This window comes from Engraulis encrasicolus, chromosome 13 (genome assembly GCF_034702125.1).
Source record: "Engraulis encrasicolus isolate BLACKSEA-1 chromosome 13, IST_EnEncr_1.0, whole genome shotgun sequence".
Taxonomy (NCBI): Eukaryota; Metazoa; Chordata; class Actinopteri; order Clupeiformes; family Engraulidae; genus Engraulis; species Engraulis encrasicolus.
The window spans coordinates 36,909,551-36,915,744 of NC_085869.1; positions in this window are offsets into that span (position 1 = coordinate 36,909,551).

Genomic DNA, 6,194 nt, shown 5'->3' on the forward strand with positions numbered 1-6,194 from the left:
GGATATTACTCATGTCACCCATTGAGTGAGTGTGTGTATATTAAATCTGAAGACAACAGGGGTACCAAAAGGCATGACAAATCTTAAGATAAGGTAAATGGTTTGTTGACATTCATGAGTCTGCTTGCATCCCCAGTGTGATTGGTTGATGGACAGACTTGTGCAGGTAGGCCCACTCGTGCTGTGCTAGGCCACGCCCTCCTAGTGACGCAACACCTTCAGCGTTGTTACTAGTCAGGAGCAATACAAATATCGTTTCTGAGCTCCGGGGAAAACAGGAACTCCACCCACTTTGCCAGGAACCAATCAACTTTGAGCAGCTCCAACGGCCCTGGGCAGAGGCGTGTTCAAGGCAGTGACGTAGTTTAATCAGAGACGTTCTACAGTACTGGGACTAAGAAAAGTTTTGGTTTAAGCTTCCGCACAGCCTTTTCTGTGTCCTTGACCAGTAGCAAACCAAGGGAGGCGGGTGAACCATGTCGTTTGGGAAACGTTAATCGTTATGGTCTTGGTCAGACCAAGTCTCCAAGAGATTTGAAAGTTGATGATAATCAGGTAAAGACATGCTGTGTTATGATGCACGCTGTACTGGCAGCGACGATCACAGGCCAGAAATGAAACAATGATGAGATAGCCACTCAATGGACTGACAAAATATCTGCAAATGCATTCATGATTACACATTTCCATAGATCAGAGGCATTTCTAATATTTGAATTTGATCGAAGTGCACATTAACAACCTTTTGGTGGTATTCCTGCATTGCTTCCAAGTTGTGTCTTTGTTGCTTGATAAAACACTTTTCTGGCAGACTGCATTCAATCAAGCTCATGAATCGGTCGGTTGTATAGTTTTAACTGGATGTGTTTCCCAAAAACTATTAAACAATACTTAAACCTAAGCAGTAGGCTACTTAAGTATGAGGTGTCCTCTAGGCAATATACCAGAAATAGGTCTCACATCATCACTAAAATTTCTAAATACACTATTTTACCTTGCACATGCACTTTGCGCAAGCATTTCATTTGCATATACCAGAACAAAACATTGTACGTAGGCCAATACAATTATTTTATGTCTAAACGTTTGGTGATGTGATAAAAGTACTACTTAAGAGTTTTTGGGAAACGCAGCCATGGTCATCATTTTGAGAGGTACTTTTAGTCTTATGACGGTTTTCAATAGCGGACCCTGGACTGTCACCTAACAATAGGTCTATTTTTCTGTTGCTGTTCTCTCCCTCACAGACTTTGCAATGGGATACGTACTGTAGTGTTCCCTTTTTGTACAGTATAATTTACATCTTCTTTAACTGTACAGCTGTATGAGATTATTTCTTTATGTTCAGGAAAATGAAAGAGAAGAACAAGGAGAAGCAAAACAAAAATGAGAAGGAGTAAATGGCGGGAGTTGGATTTTTTTAAACTGATAAGAATTTTATTCATAACATATCTGCTATTTGCCATATAGTGTAGTGTACTACTTTCACCCTGTGTTCCCACCTTTGCTTAAAAGACAAACAGTATGCCAATTATGAATCCCTTCTCCTACTATACATTATTTCTACTGAGTCAAAGGAAAACAAGAAGAAACCATGTCTTTTTTGTGCATTTCTACCGTACATGTTTGGAAGGCATTATGAATTGGCTTTGTACAGCAATCCACAGGCTACGGGAACCACCTTTGTAAGGTCATCAAAACAATGAATGACATGCACAGGCAAAGGAATTAATTAATTCCTGTTATGAGTAGACAACTGAGATTTGGGAAGACGTGATGAATCAACTCATTGCTCAGAGTCTGTCAGAGTTGAAGTCACTGCAAATTGAGGACCAAGGTCTTGGCTCGCCATAAACAATAAATCCCAATTAATTTGCACAATCACATCATCCTATCCAATGGCCCACAAATACAAAAAGCACACTGTTGTCAGTTCAAATGCAGCCTTGCTTTGACTGACCATCTAATGATAACCAATTGTTCAATTCCAAATCTGTATGGCATCTCAATCAGTTCAACTCCAATCCCTCTGCAGTTCAGGTTTACCACCTGGCAGGGGGCTAGAAACTGACACTGGTCCTCATAGCAGTCAGTCCTCTCATCGGCCTCGGGCAGGGCTGGCCTGGGATGAAAAATCAGTCCGGGCATTTTAGCCAAGATCGGTTTGACAGGCAATTGAGAGAAACAATGAAGCATGTGACAACATTTTTAGTCATCTATTGTGGACTATTTTGACCACAACAGCCAAAACGAATATTTAAATCGGACTCGGAGAGGTCACCTACAGGGTTGCCAGGTGAGACTGATGATTTCCAGCCCAAAAAATGCACAAAGCCTGCCTGGAAGCACTAAACACCAACCAATTCTATTGATTTCTATGGCCAGAAAAACCTGCCCAAATGCCCTTTTTTATTCAGTTTTACCCACAGACGGCCATCCTTGGCAGGCCAATTGTAGCGGTATGAGGACTGATGCCACTACATTAAGGGGAGAAGAAGGCCAAAAATCATCAACAGTCCACCATCAACAGCAAATGCCCTGTATGTCTTATGGCAGGGGTGGGGAACCTTTTTCATTCGAGGGGCCACTTCAAATTACTCCGAGGGCCTTAAAAGTCCTCTGAGGGCCGTATTATGAACACAAACCAGGATTTACCCCGGCACTTTAGGCCTATATTGAAGGCAGCCACCTTTAAAACAGACCCCACCTTCTCTAGGTCCCCTGGATATAACTTAATTGTATTGTAAATGTGATTTCTAAGATTCATTTACAAAATATGTCATATTTCATGTGGGGGGGGGGGGGGGGGGTGGGGGGTGCGGATAAAACGGCCTCAAGGGCCGCAAACGGCTCTCCAGCCATAGGATCCCCACCCCTGTCTTATGGCCAGTCCAGCTCTGGCCTGGGGGCCGGGTTACTGGCTCTGGTGAGACTCTTGTCGTGTAATAATTGATTATAAAGCTAACTGTTGTTAGTGTCTGATGATGTGGCTCCTAAGACTTTTTCATTACAATATACGTACATGTACAACGCATTAGTATCTGTCTGTCTGTCTGTTTGTCTGCTTGACTGTATGTCTGCCCACCCACCTTGTCAGCTTAGCTTTGTAAAATCCCCATCCAAGTGAGTAGCCTACAGTACGTGCCCCCATGTATGACATAGAAATGATTTTTAAGCTCCAATGAAAAAATCCCTTCCCCGAGGTGTCTTAAAACTCACTCATGATGACTCATGGTAGACACTGTCATGTCATCACTTCCCCTCAAGTTGTTGGCTGCTTCCCCTGTGGTTTCACGGTTTGAGCTGACGGGTGTCTACATGTTTCCCAAACGTGCTTTAGTCTGAAGGCTGTATGGAGTGTAACAGACCGGGAAGTAAAGTTAGTGTTTGCTATGGTTTCACAGTTTGAGCTAACAGGTGTCTACGTGCTGCATGTTTCCGACTGTCTTTTGGTTAGTAGGCTGTAGGCAGGTCGGGAGTTGAAAATTTATGCCAAAGCTGGAACTGTTGCAGACGAGGTGCTTTACTCAGTAAGGACTGTCACACTCGCAGCCTTTGCCAGGGAGGACAAGGAAGTGGAGAGGTACCATGCAACTTGGTAATGCACCTTGTACAGTATTTATCAGTATGCAAATAAGAAATCCGTACAGAAAAGCACACTACTGCAAACTCAGGGCATACACATCCTATATACTTAGAGATGATGGCAATAAATTAAACGATTTCCATGTGTCTGGCACTTTTGGACATGCACAGCATTCCAATATGCTACCTTGCGTCCTCCACTTGTGCTTGGGCCTCAACCCGCCTTCTGGCCCCACCTCCGTGGAGAGAACAATAAAGTTTCCCTGCTGTCAGCCTAGCCAAAACTATTTTTGGGGGACTATTCTTCATTCACCATCCAGTTTGCAAATGAGAAAATGACTTTACAATTGAGCTTTTGCAAGATATTGGAATATAATGCTGTTGTCAGTGATGTCATCAAGACATATTACTTGCTCGTACGAGGCCACAAGCACAAGTGGAGGACGCAAGGTCGCATATTGGAACATACTCTATTGTGTCTATGGCCTTTGACCTTCGTGAGGCATCATGGATGTCCCCCACGGTAGCCTGGGAAATCCCATGAAGCTTTGCACAATCGTTCCGATATGAAAGACAGCATGGAGTCATGGAGAGAATGGACAAGATCATGGCCTCCAATCAGAGAGCAGGGAGGCATGGAAAGGCAATGATTATGATTGCAGTTTGTTTGAATAGATACAACTGACACGATTTGGCTATGCCAAATGATACAACTTCTTAATGCCCAATAAACAACTGTCGTCAATCGTAAATCACACACCCCCGGCCTACGGGATTTACAGTAGGCAGGCCTCCAGATCTTATCTCACTTGTGATTAGGTCTGTTGATTACCAGGCAACAGCAACTGGGGGGTGAAGAAGGGCACCATCGCGGGCATGCTCCAGGGCTGCCTCTGGTACCATCATCTTCCTCGCTTATGTCCTCACTTTCTGGTACGCCTCCAATTAGTCCTCTATGCTGAAGATCTCATACACGGAAACCTTAAACAGATTGGTGCATTGAAAAATATATTTTTTCTGTATTTGTGTAACTGTAATGTTGAGCAACTCCATTCAAGTTGCTCATCCACTTGTTCCTGCGTCACTCGCACCTCGAAGTTCAGTCCATGCTTGACTGGTTGGATGCGCTTCAACTTATTGCCAAACTTGCATCGTGTTTCCGCAGGTCCTCTTCGGGGTGCCGGGTGCAATGAACATCTGCATGGCTTCTAACGTGCCTCGAGGCCTTCAATTCTGGCTCTGTGGACGCCATATTGACACGGGGAGGAAAGCTGCCGTCACAGAGACGCTTGAGGGAGTTTTTTGTTAGTCTGCGTCAGCTGAGCTAAACAATAGGCTTCTTTCTGTAAACGATTAATCATCTTGTACAATGACCTGGGATGGATCTAGCCATTTTGGGACCCTAGCCAAAATACAAACATGGGGCCCTCAAAAATGATTATATTGGACCTAAAATTCAGTTTTTTGGTGCTATTTTAATGTTTTGTATATCTTCAATTAGTTTACATAAGTGACGAATTAAGTTCAAGCCTACTTTTTTGTGTGTTTACCGCGACTGATGTGACAGTTGGGGCACCAATGGAGAACAGATTTGGTCAGGACCCTAAGTAATTTCCTAGGTTTGCCTAATGGAAAGTCTGCCTCTGACAATGACACCTCTTCTGCGTTTCTTTTTTTCTCTGAGGCCGGACACAAATTAGAGTGAGTGAAAGGAGACATCGAATTCCACAACATAGATTTTAACTACCCCTCATGTGAAGGTGTCGGTTGTTTGCTTTCTGCAGCTGTCCTGTCTTTGATGATGACCTTACTTTAAGCACAAGATAGAAAAAAAATAATCTTAGACTTAAAATCACTAACTGGCCAACCTCTGTATTTTAGGTCAATATTTGTAATGTCTATTTTATGGTAGGTCATTGAGTTGGTTTATCAATTGTACATAATTGGGTCTGTGTCACATGTATCCGTGCTTGCTTGTCAATAACAATTTTAGAAAAAAAACCTCTTTCTATTGCCTCTTTTTAAAATTCAGTTTTGGATAGCTTGAGTAAAAAGGCAGGAGATACAACAATAAAAACATTCTCTTCTCTCATCCTCCACTCTATCATCACAACTTACTCAATGCCGTATGTCACCTATCCCCTGAAAATAGTATACACATATCTCAGGCCATTTTCACAACTAGTCCTCTTTAAGTGAACCGAACTCAGTTCTCTTTAAGTGGACCAAAAGTGAACCGACAGCAAAAGGACTCAGTTCTGTTTTTGTTCATATTGTGAGTGAATTAAATAAAGAACTCACTGATCTTTCTGGTTTTTTTCATCACTCTCTGTCCTCTAGACTAGAGCCCTCCTTAAGTGATTACAGCTAGTCACAAGTGTAACTTGTCAGAACTTATGAGCGAACCGAACTGAGACCACGTCAACTAAGGTCTCAGTACGGTTTGCTTCCAAGGGGTCTGGGTACGCTTTGGAGCGTTCACAAATGCGGCAAAAATGCTGAGTCACAGGTCTGAGTTCGCTTAAATGGCTGAAAGGGACCAAGTGTGAAAACACAGAAAGAAACAAAGGTCAATGTTGTATGCTTACATTCAAAACAAATGAACAAAT